Source organism: Nuphar pumila, chromosome 3, assembly GCF_984573655.1.
Source record: "Nuphar pumila chromosome 3, dmNupPumi1.hap1.1, whole genome shotgun sequence".
In the NCBI taxonomy this organism is placed as follows: Eukaryota; Viridiplantae; Streptophyta; class Magnoliopsida; order Nymphaeales; family Nymphaeaceae; genus Nuphar; species Nuphar pumila.
The window spans coordinates 91954836-91976467 of record NC_143251.1 but is presented as its reverse complement, the minus strand read 5'-3'; the positions used below and the strand labels follow the sequence as shown (position 1 = coordinate 91976467).

At 38.8% G+C, this 21632-nt stretch overlaps 1 pseudogene across 1 annotated transcript; it reads left to right on the top strand.

Annotated features, from left to right (window-relative positions):
• The first annotated feature begins 1956 nt into the window (after positions 1 to 1956).
• On the top strand, positions 1957 to 20419 carry LOC149843130 (very-long-chain 3-oxoacyl-CoA reductase 1 pseudogene; annotated as a pseudogene). Its single transcript, XR_016430984.1, has 3 exons — positions 1957 to 2561; positions 8873 to 8942; positions 20171 to 20419. The product of XR_016430984.1 is annotated as a very-long-chain 3-oxoacyl-CoA reductase 1 pseudogene (transcript).
• Positions 20420 to 21632: the final 1213 nt, after the last annotated feature.

Below are 21632 nucleotides of genomic sequence, written 5' to 3'. Positions count from 1 at the left end.
AGAAGGAGAGGATCTCCTTCCATTCAGATCATCCGACGTATACTTTTGGTTTTTTTTCATCACCAATCGAATGTACGAATTCTTGTATCAATTCGAACGGGGAGATATAGTCTAAATTAAGTTTATGTGATATTTTTTAGTGGAAAGAAAGAAAAAAAAGAAAAGAAAAAGAAAAGGAGAAAATATAATTCGTAAAGATATATATTACATCTAGAGTGGCAAGTTCTATTTTCTTGGTTTGATCGACTTTCCTATAGTATTCAGTTCTGAAATTTTTGTATGATTTTGATTACATAGTGGTCAAGTTATTTGAATCGAAACCAAATATGCATGTACTATATGTTATCAATTTTCCTTGTTCATGTCTATGATATGGCTGTTATGAAGTTGTTTGATGCGGCCATGTGGGCTGGCATTGAAACAATCTTGAAATTTTGGTTTTTGATCCATGTTAGCATTATGTCAGAAAAAAATTTTGTATGTTGTCCTGATTAGCCTAAATATTAATTTGTTCTTATTTCTGCCATACTGATAAATGTGTTATATAAATGAGTTACATAGTTAAAAATAAGGAGATTTGTTGGGTTATTTCCATCGATGTGGGGGATGGCCCACTTCATCTAATGGGTTGAGCCCATGTGGTTGAAAAGTCCACATGGAGATGACATTTGAATCATTCCACCTACAAATGCATTAAATGCTTGCAGCTGGCGGTTTTGAAAAATAGAGTGTCTTTTCGTATGAAGATGACAAGAAAAAAAGAGAGAGAAGAATGAGATAGAGAGAGAGAGAAGAGGTTGTATAAAATTTCTGGGTTGAGTAGGTGCTACCGACTTTTGATCAAGAGATTGTTGTGAAGTCGATCTATAATTCGATTGAGCTGAAACTTGGCCAGCTTGTTTATGACACACGACGCTTCAATCTGAACAATGGAGATCGTGATTGGTTCTCTTTGTCAACAGATTTTTGTAGAGTTACTAGGCCACCATTCTTGGTGAGATCTCTCCAATCCTCTCTTTCCTCCTTGTAGTTAGTCTTGAGATACTTGTGGTTATGTAAGTGCTTATTACTTTGAGAATAGTGAATAAGTTTGATAGACTATGGTCATGTAGTTTTTTTTTTTACTCTTCATTTTGAAGGATTTTTTCATGTTAAAAATCGTTGTGTTATGTGTGTGATTGTTGTGGTTTGATCTCTTTATAGAGGGCTTTTGTTATTTGCCCATACAGTTGCTCTACTTGTTTGTTTCTTACCAGGTTCACACAAGAGAAGAGCAGTGTTGTTGTTTGTGCTCTGTTTCCTCTGGAGTGAGACCCGAATCTGGGTGATGGTTTCTTCAATAGGAAACAGCATAACATTAATCTTAATTAATTATAAAATTTGTTGTTTCTCATCTGAGTCTTCGTGCAAACAAATTCTAAATAATTTACTGAATTCCTCTATAGAAACACCAGGTGTTATTAGCATATTAGCCTGTACCGGTGCGTTGCTAGGACATCTCCCTGTGTCCCCGCCCTCTACCGCCATCATTTTAAGGGTTTTAACCCAGTTTTACCAAATCAGGTTTTGCATTAAACCTGGTTTGGTGGCACCAAACAGCCATGAGACCAGGTTATTTCAGTAAAATCTGGTTACTCATCCAAACTGTTACTCAATTGTAAAAATGATTGGAGAGAGTGATATCATTTATCTCAAAGATGTAAACTCCGTTCTTGTCACTGTGCGTTGGTTTGATAACTAAGGTCCATAATATCCCATAAATGCTCCTTGATGTCAACCTATCAATTTGAAGGTCGTCGCAGAGAAAATATGCAAAATATAAGGACAAAAAAGAAAAAGAAAAACAAAAACAAACCACATGCATTATATAAGGACTTCCCCAACCACAAAGTCAAACTACACTCTTTTCTTCTCATTCACACCTCCTGAATCCTATCCTCCTCCCAAGAAACCATAATGATCTTCCAAACCTTGCTCATTCTTCCCACGACTCTTGGCCTCTTTCAACTTTGCAAAGCTTTGATAGCTTTCGCAAATTGGGTTTGGGCCTCATTTCTCAGGCCAATGAAGGATCTCAAGCAATATGGGTCTTGGGCCCTTGTGACCGGCCCTACTGATGGTATAGGTAAGGCAATGGCCTTTTGCTTGGCTCGCCAAGGCCTTAACTTGGTCCTAGTGGGTCGGAATCCGTCAAAGTTGAGCTCAGTTTCGAGCGAAATATGCAGAAAATTCGCATCTGTAAAAGTGAGGACCATTGTGGTTGATTTCTCTAGAGAGATTGATGATGGGATGAAGAGAATTGACGAAGGGATCAGTGACTTGGATGTCGGGATTTTGGTCAACAATGCTGGGATTAGTTACTCTAGGTTCTTACATGAGGTTGATGCAGAGCAGATAGAGAGCATCATCAACGTCAACTTGGAGGCAGTAACCAGGGTCACCCGTGTTGTGCTTCCTGGAATGCTGAAGAAGAGGAGAGGGGCCATTGTAAACGTTGGCTCAGCTGCAGGATCCCTTCTGCCTTCTTGTCCCCTCGGTACCATCTACGGTGCAACCAAAGCGTAAGTAACCCTTCCCTTCCCTTCCTTTCAAGCTTTGTCACAAAGATTCGTGGACGCGATTTCTACTCGTAAGTTCAAAAAGACAGAATTTTTCAAATTGTTAATCAATAAAGAACGCATTTTGATATTTTAATAATGAAATTTCATTTTTATTGAAAAAATTCAAAAAGTATTAAAATTGAAATTTGTTAAAATAACATGTCGACGTGTGTCCGAGCGTGTCTACTCGTGTCACCAAGGACATGCACCTAAAATGACTTGTCCCTGCGACATAGCTTCCAAAGTGATCGCGTCCTTCAAAATTGAATTATGAACTCACTAGCTAGATAAAGGATTTATAATTGAAAATAACCGTTCTGTCTAGCTGGTCATGTGAACAAAATATACAGTGCGAAAAACACTGCCCTGAAAAACTACTTAATTTGAAAACGGTTTTTTAACTTTAGCTCATTATTTTTTGTCCTTAATTTAGCAAGTTGCATGTGAGAGCCTGTCATTAGAAGAAGACACGAGAGTCTGCTTTCTAAGGAAGTGATGAGATGACCTTGGAATTTAATGGCTCATAGTATTGGATCCGTGTTCCTCTTCAAGATATCACGTGGTGCATGGTTGCAAATATCTGACAACTTATTTGACAGCCGTTTTAGATTCAATGTTGTGATTAGTATCTGGATCAGACCTGTATCGTTTGGCCAATGACTCAGGTGAATAGTTCTGAATTCGCCAAAAAATAATTAAAAAAGATTACGTGTCAATCAGAACATGACACATGTTAAAGCCATTAAAATAATATTAAAAAAATAAATTTAAGCTATTTTATATTTATTAAAAATAGCCGATTCAGGTCAGTATTGTATCACTTTTCTGGCCCCGGCCGATACGCACCAATACCGACAACACTGGTTAATCTCATCATGCCAAAACCAAGATGTTCCATGTTATTATGTACAATTTAAGGAATATTATTTCAACAAATTAATGATGGGTTTTTTCTGTCTTTATTTAAGCAAAACAGGCAAATAATGCCCTCGGACTTGCTATGAGGCACTGACAGGTCCTCAATGTCGTTAAAATCAGTCTGAATCGGACGATTCAAAAGTGGCCGATTTCATTTAGGCCTTGTTTGAAAATTAGGCGTTGGAGGTAGCTAAAGTCGTTTGCAATGGATGCAGTTGTAGGAAATGATGGAACTGGGGTGGTATGGCACCTCCCGTCTTACATTTCACTTCCTACCTAAATGAGGTGGTAGTCACCAATGATTACGCCAGAATTCCCACACCAGTGCCTACTCCGACGACCTTCCCAATGCACTCCCAGTATTAATTTCAGCAGCTTCATTCCAAACAGCTACGCAAGTGGAAGTGTTACATTTTCATCTGAACCGTTCCTGATAAAAGGGACGTGGTGAACGATTACTTTTTATTGATCTATATTGTCTCACACTTTAAATTATATTTTATACAGGTTACAAGATATCTTATGTACAGTTACGAAAAAGAGAATGGTTATAGTTATCATTAGATAACGGATAACACAATCCTTTAACTACCACGTATGTAGTAGGTGATTATCAAATGACGTGATAATGCTGAGGATGCTCGATAACTCATTATCGAGTTACCAAGAATAACTAATATGCCCCCATCAAGTTGGAACATGGGGATCGAGCATGCCCAACTTGAACTTCAAAAGAGATAATTGTGCACTGGCCACAGCTTTGGTGAAAATGCCAGTGCAGTGTAAGTGGGTAGGAACAAACTGAGTGCTGATCAGCCCATTTTGAATTTTTTCCCGAATAAAGTGACAATTAACTTCGATGTGTTTGGTGCATTCATGGTAGAAAGGGTTAGCAACAATATGAAGGAGGGCAACTTGATTATCACAAAATAGAGTCATGGGCTGAAGGTGAGAAATCTCAAAGTTGCTCAATAAAGATTTGACCCAAATAAGCCCACAAGTGGCTAATGCCATAAAACAATACTCAACCTCTACAGAAGAGAGAGATATAGTGGATTGTTTCTTGGATTTCTAGGAAATCGTACTCAAGCCGAGCATTATGAAATATCCGAAGGTAGACCTGCGAGTGAATGTGCAAGAAGCAATCAGAATCTGAATAGTCGAGAACACTGACTGGATGCATTCATTAAAATCCCTTGGCCCAGGGTAACTTTAAGATAGCACAAGATGCGGAGAGTCGCATCCATGTGAGGAGTGCATGGTTGGCTAAAGAATTCACTTAAAAGGTGAACACCGTATGAGATGTCGGGGTGCGTGACGGTGACGTAAATTAATCGATCAATCAACCATCGAAAAAGGCTCGAGTCTTCCAAAAGGGAACCATCCGTAGCATTGAACTTGGAATGTTGCTCCATTGGAAATGAGCATGGCTTTGAACCTAGATATCCCATGTTTTCCAAGATATCTAATGTGTACTTGCATTGGAAAAAAATCCTTGTTTGGAGCGAGCCATTTCAATGCCCAGAAAGTATTTGAGAACGCCAAGATCTTTAAGGCAAAATCGTTGATGAAAATTTTGTTTAAGGGCACAAATCTGATCAAGATTATCACCTATTATGATGATGTCATCTACGTACACCAAGATGAACAAATAATAAGCAGACTGAGTTTTAGAAAATAAAGAGTAGTCGGCCTTGGATTGAATGAAACCAATTTTCTTTAAATAAGAGAAAAGCTTTGCAAACCAGTTCTACAAGAATTGTTTGAGACCATAAAGGGACTTATGTAGATGGTAAACTAGATGCGCCACATGAGAGAATCTGATAAGAAGCTGCATGTACACCTCCTCATCAAGATCACCATGAAGGAATGCATTGTTGACATTAATTTGACAAAAAGATGCCAACGATGAATAGAAGCAATGGCAAGAAGGCAAGGGAGGGTGACCATCTTGGCAATTGGAGCAAATGTCTCATTATAATTGAGACCTTCGATTTGAGTGTATCATTTAACAACCAAGCGAGCTTTATAGCATTCAATAGAACCATCAGATCGAAATTTAACTTTATAGACCTATTTGCAATCGACAAGATGCTTACCTTCAGGTAAAGTCATCACCATTTAAGTGTGGTTAGCCTCAAGTGCTCAGATTTCAGCAGCCATAGTATCACGCTAATGCTGGTATTTTATAGCCTAAGAAAAAGTCTTTGGCTCGAAAGCTTGAGTGATGGCGGCTAAGAAGGTTCAATGAAAAGAAGAAAAATGTTGATATTCAAAGTAATGGTGGAGAGGATGATGAGTACTTGGAGGCATGTCACATGAAGCATCCGATTAGAGTACAGGGGCTATAGAGTAATACTTGAAATCCTTGAGGTAAGAAGGTGGTTGGAAAGGATGATCAGATCGGCGAACGGGAGGCATCTCGGGGGTGATGTGGGTGTCAAGCAGAATGAGTGGGTCGTGTGAAATAGAGGACAATGTGGGGGAAATTGGGAGGGTGCATGAAGGCTCTACGTTGTGAGGTTGTGGATAAGATTCATGGGTTTCAAAAATGGGTATGGAGATGACATTATTGGCATCAAGAGTAGGGCGTCTTGATCTTGAAAAGGAAAAATATTTTTATAAAATTTAATATCTTTACTAACAAAAATCTTTTGAGACTCAAGATCATAAACTTTATAACCAACTTGGCCATATGGATATCCTACAAAGATGCATTGTTTGGCACATGTGTCAAATTTGTGGGTATGGTTGATGTTGAAAGCATAACACAAATAACCAAATATGCATAAATCAACATAATTGGGCATTTTATTGTATAACATCTCATAGGAGGTTTTACCCATCAAGGGTTTTGAGGGAAAGCGATTAATAAGATATGTAGTAGTGAGAACACTTTTCCTCCAAAACTTGAGTGGTAAATTGGATTGAAAATGAAGAGCCAGGAGACATTCAACAAATCTCAATGTTTGCATTAAAAAACAATGTCTTGTTGCAGTGTTGCGATGCAACTATACTGATGATTGATTCCATTTTCTTGAAGAAAAGTTTGCATGCCATTTGAAAAGAATTTGGTTTCATTATCAGATCAAATGCTTAAAACATTGGCTTAAAATTGATTGTGAATTAACGAGATAAATTCTTTGATAATATTGAATATCTCAGACTTATACCTCATGAGATAGACCCATGTGCATCAGTTGTAGTCATCTACTATGGTCAAGAAAAAATGAGCCCCTGACATAGAGGGAGTTTGATATGCATCATATATGTCGCAATGCAATAACTCGAAAGGTTTGGAAGAGGATATGGTCCCATGAGAAAATGATAGCCTGATTTGTTTAGATTTATGACAAATGAGACAATATTCATGAGAAATCGTATCATTAACTTTATTAGAATTAATAATAACTTGAAAACAAAAATTAGATAAATGTCTAAGTCAAAAGTACCAAATAGAAGGAGGTGAAGCAGTCAAGGCGTGGTTACTACCACCCTCAAGAATGTTAAGGTTTTCTTGCAGCCTATCCATTCCAATTGTCATCTTTGAGTACGGGTCCTGAAAAACTCAATGATGTTCTTTAAACACAATGTCACATTTCAAATCATGAATTAATTTACTAACAGAAATAAGATTGAATTTGAAATGAGGAACATATAGAACATTGTGTAAAGTGATGGTGGAAGTCAATATGACACTACCAAAATGAGTGATAGGGGTAGATGTCTCATCAGGGAGACTGATGGGTGAGAAGAAAATTGACACTAGAGAGGAAAGGTTGGATATGAAATTTGTGATATGGTTTGTAGCCCCTGAATCTATAATCCATCCCTGAGATGCAAATAGACAAAATGATGATTTGGGTATATTACCTACAGGGTTGTCCATAGGTAAACTATTTGGGTTACCTAGGTTGACAATGGCCATAATCTTATCATATTATTCTTGGGTAAGTTTAGGAAGAGGAGAACTGAAAGTTGGTTTTTTGGATTCGGTAGTGAAAGCACATGCATTAGCCTGGCTGGTGAATCGAGCATTAGGAGAACCCCTTGGTCGGTTAGGAAAACCATGAATATAACAGCACTTTGGCTTGATGTGTCTAAGTCGACACCCACAATGTTCACATTTTGGTCTTAGATGCGTTTGTCCTATCTTTGATGTGTCGGCCTTGACATGCATATTGCCTCGATGATTGTCGTGGCAGCTGGTTCATGAGATGGCATGAGGCGAAGGTCGCATTGTCGTTCTTCTTGGATAATCAATGAATATGCCTTGGATATACTTAGTAAAGGTGTCATGAGGAGCAACTAACTATGGATGGCACTAAAACTGTCATTAAGGCCCATCAGAAATTGAATGAGCCTTTTTTTGTTGTTGGAGGTCTTGAATGACCTTGATGGCCCCACACGAGTTACTTTTTATTGATCTATATTGTCTCACACTTCAAGTATATTTTATACAGGTTACAAGATACATCTTATGTACAATTACGCGAAAAAGAAAATTGTTATCGTTATCGGTAGATAACGGATAACACAATCCGTTAACCACTACCACGTATGTAGGTAGGTGGTTATCAAATGACATGTGATAATGGTGAGGATTTTCGATAACTCATTATTGAGTTATCTAGAATACCTAACGGATTGTGATAATTCATTATTGAGAATAATTAATAGTTCCACTATCTCAAACAACCATGTGGATTTGTTAAAACCACAAATTTTGTGGATTTAGTAACTGTATCCATAGCTACCACCCACTGGCAGTTTCTAAACAAGGCCTTATTTCATATTTTTAAGGGGTGACAAAAGAATTGTTTAACATTTTTTATTGTTTAATGGTACAAAGTTGTAGATTCACAAACGATTCTATTTGATTTGATTCTTAGGTTCTTTTTAAGAAACCGTTTGGTCTAGTGAACTGATTTTAATAACATTGCAAGACCCTAAAACATAAATTACTATTTTAATATTGTTAACACTTTATAAAAATGTAGCTTTTATATTGAAAAAAAATAGTTTTTATTGATTAAAAACTTAAAAAGGCCGTGCCCTTTCTTCCAAAAAATATTTGAACTCTGCATGTCAGACGCAGGTCACTCATGAAGTCTTGGCGACATTCCCGCACAAACTAGGGAACAGCCCTAGAGGGTCCAGCTATGAAGTTTTGAAAACGGGTTTATCAATCGATGGGATACGGGTTTTCCATGCATTTTTAAAGTTTCCCACAAGTTTTGGAAACTCTAGGCTTCTGGTTTGAGAAACAGTTTACTAGGAAACGATTTTCCCACATGTAAGCGGAGTTTCTGGTAACCCTGGTATATACTTAGAATGTTTAATTTTTCTTTCAGATACATCGATCATTTCTCGAGAAGCCTCCACGTCGAATACAAACAGTTTGGCATTGATGTACAGTGTCAGGTAAGTTGAAACTATCATAGTTTTGGATGTGTATTTTGTTTTTTTGTTTTTATAGGCAAGCTTGGGTTAGGCTGACCCCCACCAGTTATACAACATACCATTGGGCTTTGAACTTGCAACGTCCCAACCATGGTGACGTACACTAACAGCTGTTACCAAACAAGTGGCGCCCCATTCGTATGTATTTTGTTTTTTATGATGAACAATATAAAACCAATAATTGATCATCTACCACCCGAGGTGGTATCTCATGTGGTAAGCCGGGTCCTTTGCCAAGCTGAAGGCCCAAGTTTGAATTCCTCTGACACGTGGGGCTTAAATGATATCTGGTAGGGGTCTGCCTAACCCCAGCTTGCTTATCAAAAAATAATAATAATAATTGATCACCTTCAATTTTTCCTGAGACATACCATGGCGTGGCTTTTTTTTTAATAACCAGAGAAAAAATCAGCCCAAACACCAAGTTCATTGGAGTAAACCCCAGGTTCCTCTTGTCCACCAAAAAGTATACTCACTTTTGGCCTCTTAGCAAAGGATGCACACTTTTTGTGTTTCACTGTAGGCTTATATACAATTTTTTTTTTTAAAGGCAAGCTGGGGTTACATACAACTATACCATTGGGTTTTGAACCTACAACGACCCAACACAAGATAACGTGCACTATGCACTAGCTGCTCCTACCAGACAAGTTGGTAGGCTGATTGATATACAATTTAAAGTAATATGACAGCCATAACACTTATCCAACACTGCGTAAATTTTAAATGATCATTTTTGGATTTTATTATACATATAAATACATTTCAAAATACGTTTTATATATTAAAATTTTAAAAAACTGTCATTTGTCATACTTTCAATAAAAATCATGCATCCATGTTCAAATTTGTATCCGTCAGTCCGTGTCCATGTGAATTTTTTTTTTTATGACAAAGAACCCTCGCCGAGAAGTGGTTATACTTGATGGCTAGACTATAGGCAAACCCCAAAATGGGGTCACTGACAGTCTGACACTCAAGCCTTTACAGAGCTCATCAGATAAAAAAACACTGGGACAAAAGGGCCAGCACCTTCTCCTCAGGCCCACTGCCAGCCGGGTGACGCAGGCATGCATATCTATGTGACATTAACCATTTTGCTTTTTGCACCCATAAAGGCACGAAAACTGCAAATTTATGACCTACTTCAATGGCTTTTTTTTTTTAAAGGCAAGCAGGGGATAAGTTAGGCAGACCCCATGTCTTAAGCCCCATGTGTCACAGGGATTCGAACTTGGGCTTTCAGCTTGGCACAGGACTCGCATACCACATGGGAGATGAAAGTGGGTTATTTCTAGAAAAGGACTTCATTCAAGAGCCGTGAAGCTTATGACAATTTTAGACAAAAATGTGCCAAAAAAAAAATAGGAAACGTGAAATAAGATTTGAACTTGACTATAGAAAAAAACAAAAGGTATGCACTTTGTGTAGAGTAAAACCCCAAGTCTCTCTTGCCTACCAAGAACTACACCCAGTTTTGGGTTGAGATTGTGTGATATTGAAAATCACCACCAGTGGTGATATTTCCAATATCCACCCTTACCCTCATGGTGGTAAGGAGAACCACATGGGGAGTCCTTTCTCAAGAACATTTTCGTACTACCGACATGGCTTCCTCATGGGCAATTTCGTACCGCCAGGGATTTTTGATGACACGGACATGCCTCCGTACATGTGTATGGTGGATACTGAAAATAATCACCGGTGGTGATTTTCGATATCACCTGATCCCAACCCCCGCACACTTTCTATGTGGCTTTTTACTGTAGGCTGATATACAATTTAAAGTACCATGACATGCCATCACAGTTATCCAATACTGATGATCATTTCCATAATTTTATTACATATACAAACATATATATCAAAATATGTTTTATATATTAAATTTTTAAAAATCTGTGTCCTCTGTCCTACTTTCAATAAAAAGTCATGCATCCGTGATCAAAGTTGGCTTGCGCCTGTGCTTGTATCCATATCCATGTAACTTGTTTTTTCTTGGATGACAAGGAAACCTGGGCGGGAACTAGGTCCACTTAATGGATTCACTAAACCCCATATGGGGTCACTGACATCCAAACCTAATAGAGCTCACTTAAAAGCACCAGCACAACTGGTGGGAATCGAACCGGGCCACCTGGGCATGTGTATCCATGTGGCATTAACCATTTTGATTTGCACCCATCCAGTATTAAGGCACTAAAAGTGACCTACCTCAATGTGACAGATGAAAGTGGGACATGTCTAGAGGACTTAGTCCATGGCATGTTTTGGTGTGGGCCCAACCAACCCACAAACTTTTTGTGACAGAAATGAATCCCTTATATATATATATATATATATATATATATATATATATATATATATATATATATATATATATTAAATTTGATATAAACCAGCTGAATGGATCAAGCTTGAGGTGTTTAAGCTCAATTTGTTTTTGTGATTAGTCAAGCCAAGGTGTTCAAGCTCATTACAAGTTTAGACTAAATGAACCAAACATGAATTATCTTGTTTATAAAAAATAAAAATAAAAAGTTTCAAAGCTTCAAGTAATAAGATTTGAACTTGACTGACTATAGAAAAAGGGAAAAAAGAATCACACATTGTGTATGGATTTTCATTGTAGTAAAACCCTAGGTCCCTCTTGCCCACCCATAAGTACACCCAGCAATGGCCTTGCAGCAAAGGATCCTTTTGTATGGCTGTTCACTCTAGGCTGATATACAATTTAAAGTAACATGAGATGCCATAACACTTACCCTACACTGAACAAATTTTAAATTATCATTTTAATATGTATCAAAATATATTTTATATATTAAACTTTTAAAAATCTATGTCCTCTAACAAACTTTCAATAAAAGTCATGCATCCATGTTCAAAGTCCGTACCCGTCTATGCCGGTATCCATATCCATGTGACATTTTTTTTTTATGACAAGGAACCCTCGCCGAGAACCAGGTCCAGTTAATGGGCCCACCTCTCTAAAAGCTAAACCCCATATGGGGTTACTGACACCCAAGCCCTTATAGAGCCCACCACTTAAAAGCACCCACACAACGTCGAACCTAGGATGAAGGGTCAGCACCTTTTGCCAGTCCCGCTGCCAGCTGGGTGACTCGGACCTGTGTATCCATGTGATGTTGACCATTTCCCTTTTTGGACCCATCCAGTATTAAGGCAAGAAAAGTTTAAATACTGACATACTTCAATGTGATAGATGAAAGTGGGTCATGGACATGTTTTGGTGTGGGAGCCACCAACTCGACAACTTTTCGTGGCATAAATGGATCACCTATCCATATATGTTAAATTTGATCAGCATCTAGGGCTGATAAACTAGCCCAATGGATCAAACTTGAGGTGTTCAAGCTTGGTTTGTTTTTGTAACGAGTTGAGCCCAGGTCAAGCTTATGACAAATTTATACTAGCCAAATTTGAGTTGGCTCACTTACATATTGACAAATTTATACTAGCCAAACTTGAGTTAGCTCACTTACAAAAAAAAACAAAAGTTTCAATGCTTGAAGTAATAACATTTGAAGTTGACTGTATAGAAAAAAACAAGGCTGCACACTTTTAACTGTAGTAAAACCTAGGTCCCTCTTTCCCACCAATAAGTACACCCAGCTTCGGCCTTTCAGCAAAGGATTAACACTTTGTATGGCTTTTTACTGTAGGCTGATATACAATTTAAAGTAACATGATTTGCCATAACAGTTACAAAGATACATCAAAATATGTTTTATATTGCCTTTTGTCATACTTTCAATAAAAATCATGAATGTGTTCAAAGTCTGTATGGGAACCCCAAAAGTGAGAGATTTAGAATCATGAGGTCTCATGAGATTCTGGAAGTGAATCTGAAGAGTATTTTCACTTTTCAAAAACAACCAAACTTACCTTTGTGTATGGCTTTTTACTGTAGGCTGATATACAATTTAAAGTAACATGACATGCCATAACAGTTATCCAAAACCGCATAGACTTTAAATGATCTGTAATTTTATTATACATACAAAGATACATCAAAATATGTTTTATATATTGAATTTTTAAATTTTGTTTGTCTTCTGTCATACTTTCAATAAAAATCATTCATGTATTCAAAGTATTTATCCTAACCTCAAAAGTGAGATTTAAAATCGTGAGATCTCATGAGATTTAAAAGTGAATCTCTTTCGAACAGTATTTTTACTTTTCAAAAACACGACCAAACTTACCTTTGTGTATGACTTTTTACTGTAGGCTGATATACAATCTAAAGTGGCATGACATGCGTAACAGTAATCCAAAGCCGCATAGATTTTATTTGATCTGTAATTTTATTGTACATTACAAAGATACATCAAAATATGTTTTATATATTGAATTTTTAAAAATTTGTGCCTTCTGTCATACTTTCAATAAAAATCATACGTGTTCAAAGTCTGTATCCGAATCCCTGTGACATTTTTTTTCGAATGACAAGGAACCCTCATCGACAATTGGGTCCTTTTAATGGGCTCGCCTCTCTGCTAGGTAAACCCCGGATGGGGTCACTGACGCCCAAGCTCATATGAAGCCCACCAATTAAAGGCAACCGCACAACCAATGGGAGTCAAATCTGGGAAGAAGTGGGTCAGCACCTTCTTCCCAGGCCCATTGCCAGCTGGGTGACCGGGCGTATGTATCCATGTGGCATTGATTACTTTACTTTTTTGCACCCATCCGTAAGGATGGCAGTGGACTGGGGCGGGGCCAGAGACAAGGTCTCCACCCCCGGCCCCTTTCAAAATCCGAACCTTCATCCCCTCCTCCATCCCTGCACGGGGATGGATTTTAACCTCCACCCCCGAGAGGGTGGTGTATGTTCCCCCCCGATGATTCACTGAATCCTACTCGTCTGTGTTCGGGGCTTTGAATGAGCACCACGTATACAAGCACATGAGGCTCGTATTCCCGTGTATGTTGACATAACTTTGCATCAGACTCTGGTGTTGTTGCAAAGACTTAATTACCTTTTCTTGCTATTCTTCTCATAAAGTTATGGTTTGAGAAAATAACAAAAATACTGTTCATTCAAAAAAGAAAAAACAAACAGTTCAAAAAAAGGACAAACATGTCCTCCATCCAGAAAGTCGAGGATGATGACTCTTCAAAGTCTTCTTCTTCTTTCTCCGTAAAACACTGTAAAACCCTCTCTCTCTCTCTAGAGAAGAAATCAAGGGAGGATTCTTAAAAAGACTTAAGTGCCCCAAAGATGATTATTTAAGACCCAGTCTTTGCACTGCAGGATTATCCGAGAAAGAAATCTCCCCTGGAGGAGGCCATGAACATCAACCTTCTCACTCTCTCTCTCCTTCTTTTTCTGCTTCTGTGCACATCCAGCAGAAGATCCTACATTGCTCCATCAAGCACCGACTGACCTGCACATTGACTATTGTGGAGCCTGATTCAGAGTTTTTACCCTTAGAGAAGGAGGGTTTGGGGGCTCCTCCCAACGTGGGTAGCATCATTCAACTAAATGAGTTGTAGATCCTGATTCAGAGTTTTTACCCTTACAGGAGAGGGGTAAAACCTCATCTCACTCACTCTCTCTCTTCTCTCTCTACTTTTGTGCACATCCAACAAACGATCCAACATTTCTCCATCAAACACCGACTGACCTGCACACTGACTGTAGCATCGTTCAACTTGATGAGTTGTGGAGCCTGATTTAGAGTTTTTGCCCTTACAGGAGGGGGGTTTGGGGGCTCCTCCCAGCGTGGGTAGCATCATTCAACTTGAAGAGTTGTGGAGTCTGATTCAAAGTTTTTACCCATTCATATTTTAACGCATTAGATCTCATGTTTGAACATCCACGCATGTGCAGTTTGCTTTCATCATGTTTAGTTGCTTTCTAGATTATACTTTGAATTCTGGTGCATTTTAGATCTATCGATTTGTATGTAACCAGAGCGCATTTTAATCTGAATGTTTTACTGCAACTTCATGCATATGTCTTCATGCTCTCCACCAAAAATCAGATCATTCTGAGTTTTTTGGCCCACTTTAAAAATCGAGATTTAGAACCTGTTATTTTGCACCGTCAGGATTTTAGCAGAATCAGGACAAACTTGCGAGAGAAATCACTCGCTAACCAGAGATGATCTTTCTGATCCGTAAATAGGGTTGTTTTCTAAATTAAATCTAGTTTGTTCATACCAAATTTCAGCAATTTCTATGGTGTTTTCATACCAGTTTTTTGTCAAAAACCATAACCCTGTCACCCTATGTCATTTTAATGGCTCAGATTTTGATCTATTTTGTTTGAATTTTATTTTCCTAATGGAAGATCATTTTTCAATTATGTAAAATGGGTTCTCTTCGTTTATGTGTCTAGTTTATTCCTGTAAATTTCCAAAAATTTTCATGGTCAATTACTATTTTATTTTGATTAAATACCAGAACCTTGTATCCAGATTTTATAAATGTTCTGATTTTGGCCCCCATATCATGACTGTTGTAGCACTTCTTCAACAAATCGTTATTTGATTGGCAATATTCTTCAGCAAATCGTTGTTATGATTTTTTTGGGTCTCTAATGAGTCCCTACTATGATTTGTAGTATTTTTGGGTCTCCAACGAGCCTCACAATGATTTATAGTGTTGTCCGGTCTTTTAACTATAATTTATAGTGCTTTGGGGTCTCCAACGAGCCCCACAACGATTTGTAGTGTTTTTCGGTCTTTTAACTATGATTTATAGTATTTTCGGGTCTCTAACGAGACCCACAGCGATTTATAGTGTTGCTGGATCTCGCTATAGCGATTTATAGTGTTTCTCGCTAAACACTACAATGATTTGTGATACAAATCACTATCTGAATCAGGACCAACTTGTGAGGGTCATATCTCCCTAACCAGAGATCGGATTTCAAATCCGTAAAAAGTGGTGTCTTTGTTATGAAGTCTAGTTTATTCCTGTAAATGTTCAGCGATTTTTATGGTCATTTGATACCTCATTTAGATCTAAAACTAGACCCCTATCAGTCTACCTTATTTGAGTGACATAGGTTTTTAGTTCATTTTGTAAGAGTCATATCTCCCCAACGGAAGATCATTTTCCAAATCTGTAAAAAGGGTTTTCTTTCTCTATGTGTCTAGTTTATATCTGAAAAGTTTTATAACTTTCTATGCTCATTTGATATTTTAAACCTGTTAAAAACCGAGACATGTTATTATTCCCTTTTAACTGAGTGGATGAAAGTTAATTATAACTTGTTGGAGATATGTCTCGGTTTTTAACAGGTTTGAAATATCAAATGAACATAGAAAGTTATAAAACTTTCCAGATATAAACTAGACACATAGAGGAAAAAAACCCTATTTACGGATTTGGAAAATGATCTTCCGTTAGGGAGATATGACTTTTATAAAATGAAATAAAAACCTATGTCACTCAAATAAGCCAGACTAATAGGGGTCTAGTTTTAGATCCAAATGGGGTATCCAATCACCATAGAAATAACTGAAAAATTACAAGAATAAACTAGACTTTATAACAAAGACACCACTTTTTACGGATTTGAAATTTGATTCTGGTTAGGGAGATATGGCCTTGACAAGTTGGTCCTGATTCGGATAGCGATTTGTATCACAAATCGCTGTAGTGTTTAGCGAGAAACACTACAAATCGCTATAGCGAGGTCCAGCAACACTATAAATCATTGTAGGTCTCGTTAGAGACGCAAAAACACTATAAATCATTGTGAGGCTCGTTGGAGACCCAAAAATACTACAAATCATAGTAGGGACTCATTAGAGACCCAAAAAAATCATAACAACGATTTGCTAAAGAATATTGCCAATCAAATAACGATTTGTTGAAGAAGTGCTACAACAGTCATGATATGGGGGCCAAAATGAGAATATTTATAAAATCTGGATACAAGGTTCTAGTATTTAATCAAAATAAAATAGTAATTGACCATAAAAAATTCTGAAAATTTACAGGGATGAACTAGACACATAAACAAAGAGAACCCGTTTTACAGAATTGAAAAATGATCTCCCATTAGGGAAATAAAATTCAAACAAAATGGATCAAAATCTGAGCCGTTAAAATGACACAGGGTGACAGGGTTATGTTTTTGACCTAAAACTGGTATGAAAACACCATAGAAATTGCTGAAATTTGGTATGAACAAACTAGATTCAATTTAAAAACAACCTTTTTTACGGATCAGAAAGATCATCTCTGGTTAGGGAGAAATCACTCCCGCAAGTTTGTCCTGATTTTGCTAAAATCCTGACGGTGCAAAATAATAGGTTCTGAATCTTGATTTTTAAAGTGGGTCAAACAAACTCAAAATGATCTGATTTTTGGTGGAGAGCATGAAGACATATGCATGAAGTTGCAGTAAAAAATTCAGATTAAAATGAGCTCTGGTTACATACAAATCGATAGATCTAAAATACACCAGAATTCAAAGTATAATCTAGAAAGCAACTGAACATGATGAAAGCAAACTGCACATGCGTGGATGTTCAAACATGAGATCTAATGCCTTAAAACATGAATGAGTAAAAACTTTGAATCAGACTCCACAACTTTTCAAGTTGAATGATACTACCCACGCTGGGAGGAGCCCCCAAACCCCCCTCCTGTAAGGGCAAAAACTCTAAATCAGGCTTCACAACTCATCAAGTTGAACGATGCTACAGTCCGTGTGCAGGTCAATCGGTGTTTGATGGAGAAATGTATGATCGTTTGTTGGATGTGGACAAAAGTAGAGAGAGAAGGGAGAGAGAGTGAGATGGTTGATGTTCATGGCCTTCTTCAGGGGGAACTCTTTGCCTCCCTTGATTTCTTCTCTAGAGAGAGAGAGGGTTTTACAGTGTTTTACGGAGAAGGAAGAAGAAGAAGATGACGATGAAAAGTTCAAACAGACATTTTTGATGGCTCAGGTTTGTTTCGTCGGATGACTATCGGGAGGAGCCCCCAAACCCTTCTTCTGTAAAGGCAAAAACTCTGAATCAGGCTCCACAACAAATCAAGTTGAACGATGCTATCCACATTGGGAGGAGCCCCCAAACCTTCCTTTTATAAGGGTAAAAACTGTGAATCAGATTCCACAACTCATCAAGTTGAATGATGATACCCACGCTAAGAGGAGCCCTCAGACCCCCCTTCTGTAAGGGTAAAAACTCTGAATCAGACTCCACAACTCTTCAAGTTGAATGATGCTACCCACGCTGGGAGGAGTCCTCAGACCCCCCTTTTCTGTAAGGGTAAAAACTTTGAATCAGACTCCACAACTCTTCAAGTTGAATGATGATACCCACGTTGGGAGGAGCCCCCAGACCCCTCTCCTATAAGGGTAAAAACTCTGAATTAGGATCTACAACTCATTTAGTTGAATGATGCTACCTACGCTGGGATGGACCCCCAAACCCTCATCCTGTAAGGGTAAAAACTCTGAATCAGGCTCTTTAACAGTCAATGTGCAAGTCAGCCGGTGCTTGATGGAACAATGTAAGATCTTCTGTTGGATATGCATAGAAGCAGAAATAGAAGGGAGAGAGAGAGTGAGAGGGTTGATGTTCATGGCCTCCTCCAGGGGAGATTTCTTTCTCAGATAATCCTGCAGTGCAGAGACTAGGTCTTAAATAATCATCTTCGGGGCACTTAAGTCTTTACAACCACTTATTTTCAAGAATCGTCATTTTTTTTTGGCACCAATGGAGGAGAGGGTACTTAAGTCTTTGCAATCGCATCAAACTCCAACGCTAATTAATGCTGACAAACATGGGGATACGAGACACACATGCTTACATACGTGGTGCTCTTTGGGACCCCCGAACATGAGATGTAGCTAACTGCCCTGTTCGGGGGGGGGGAACATATAACCTGCTTTGTCCACCCCCACCTCCATCCCTGTTTCATGTCCTCCATCCCCGGTCCAAACGGAGGCGGGGCTCCGTTTCCCCTTAGTCTATAGTCATCCCTTAAAGGATTGGGGGTGGGGTGGGGTGGGGTGGGGCGGGGCGGGGCGGGGCGGGAAAAAGCGTATGTTCATCCCCACCTCCATTCCCGCAGGGGGATAGATTTTAACCTCCATCCCCGTTTCGCGCCCTTCATCCCCGGTCCAAACGGGGCGAGGCGGGGCGGAGCCCCGTTGTCCCCCCGGTCCACTGCCATTCCTACCCATCCGGTATTGAGGCACAAAAAGTGTAAATACTGACCTACTTCAATGTGATAGATGAAAGCGGGTCGTGTCCAGAGAAGGACTTCGTCCTTGACTCTTGAGGGCATGCTTTGGTGTGGGAACAACCAACTCATCAACTTTTTTGTGAAATGGATAGTCTATCCATATATATTAAATTTGATCAACATCTAGGGCAGATAAACCAGCTGAATGGTTCAAACTTGAGGTGTTCAAGCTCGGTTTGTTTAACTAAAGAGTCAAGCCAAGGTTAAGCTTAGACAAGTTTAAACTAAATGAGTCAAACTTGAGTTAGCTCATTTACATTTAAAAAAAAAAAGTCTCATATCTCGTAGTAATAAATGGAAGCAACTATAATCTATTTCTCCCAAGCCCAAAATTTGGATTTTTTATTTTATACTGCATTATGTAATATAAAAGTATATTTAAAATATGTTTCTTATTGGCCTATACAAGGGCAGCAGATCAGGTGACATCACATTGCACACTTTTGTCACCTTATATCTGCCCTCCATCTTCTGTTGCGCCCTGCAGCTGACAGGCTGTAGTAGTCAGGTGCAGCAGCACACTCAAAGTGTGAAATGTGATTGCACCTGATCCACCCTCCTATATAGGCCAGATTAAGTTGACATATTTTTCATGTTCAGGTTGCTCACCTATTTTAAGAGTCTGAACAAACTCATTTCTAGCCACCCTAAGAAAGATTGGTTCCACATACGATTTTTAAGTATTTCAAAAAGGGGATCCGTCAGCGGGGTTGTTGTGAAGGCAGAAATGAATGCACCAGATCAAACCCCACTGGTGCACGGGTGTGTTCATAGCTTTCAAAGGTGTCCACGCAGGGCTGGTGGTCATGGTCCCCACCCGGGGTTTGCCTATCTGAGAGGCAGGCCCATTAACTGGCCTGGTTCTCGATGAGGGCTCCTCGACAAAAAGAAATGAAAAGGCATGCTACTGATGACAATATTCTGATTTGGTTACTTTGTGGTTTTAGGCTCCCTTCTTGGTCGCTACAAAGCTGGCGGACATGGACCCTTCCTTCTTCGTTCCCTCGGCGGACGAGTATGCAGACTGGTGCCTGCGCTGGATAGGAAATGAGTCAGTCTGCATACCCTACTGGACCCACTCCATACAATGGTTCGGAGCACGCCTACTTCCAGATGCCGTGCTAAACCGGTTGGTCTTTCGTGTCATGCTTGGCCGAAGCGAAAATGGAAAACTGAAGGAGAACCTCAAGTTCTGAGAGAGAGAGAGAGAGAGAGAGAGAGAGAGACCTTGCCTTGACTTCCACTTGCAGTCCTGGCATTTCAGTCTCATATGGCATGATGAAGCCGAATATGTGTTTCCTTAAGAACAGAGAGAACAAATGAAGTTGATGTCCAAAAGATAAATGGACAACGGGTTGGAATGCTTTGTTTTCAGTAAATATCTGGTGGCTCTTTGCGTGAACTGAATGGATTATATGAATAGAAAAGTTTGTCTAATATGATTGCTAGTCTGGAGATCTTTAAGCTTTGTTTGGACAGTCAGAGGAAGGGGTGTCAATGGGTCGGGTTTGTCCCAGACCCGACCCATACCAAACTCTACAGGGACAGGATTTGGTGATAAAGAATTAAGGGGGTCCGATTCGAATACAGATCAGACTCAAAGGGTCCATTAATAAATGGATCCGGGTATGGTTTGTGAGTCCTGTAATGGTGGGCCTCATGTGCAGAATCAAATGTGGGGCTCTTACGTCTAGGCCCAAAAATGGAAAATGGGATGCAAGAGTCGGACCCCCATCCTCTCTCTTGCATCCCGGAAGCGCAGTTGACCTGGTTGGGTGCATCCATGGAGGCAAACGCCCTTGGATCCAAGCAATCAAACACAAGAGTCGGGTGCCCAAAATGTACTATAGATCACAATGTTAAGCTAACTTACCCAAATCAAAGAGCATGTGACTCCATATTTGTCATATTCAGCACATTAAACAAAGCTAATCTAGGTGCTAACATATTGCTATCCACGTGTAAATTTGTTGAGTAGGTGTTACTTAGATGCGTAGTGCTAATTTTCAATGTATATAGTCAGAAGCGCTGACTAATTAATCCATCTAGTTAGCTTAGACGTAAGTAAAATACTCAGGCTTTGCAATTCTTTAGTGGGTACTTCAAAAAATATCAATTTTACCTATTAGGCATCGACTTGGGCGCTTAATCAGCGACTAAGCTGCTCTTACATAGGCACAAGGCAATTTAGTTATTTTTATTATTCTAAAAATTTTAAATGTATAAAGAGAAAAGGTTAGTTTTAAATGATTAGGTTTTTTATATATGTTTTTTTTATAAGCAAGTTGGGGTTAGGCAAACCCTTACCAGTTCATTGATCAAAATAACAATTTACAATGGTCTTCCCAAAAAGAAATCTAATCCATAGAATATAAAAATAATAATAATAATTCTCAAGAGAATCCCCAA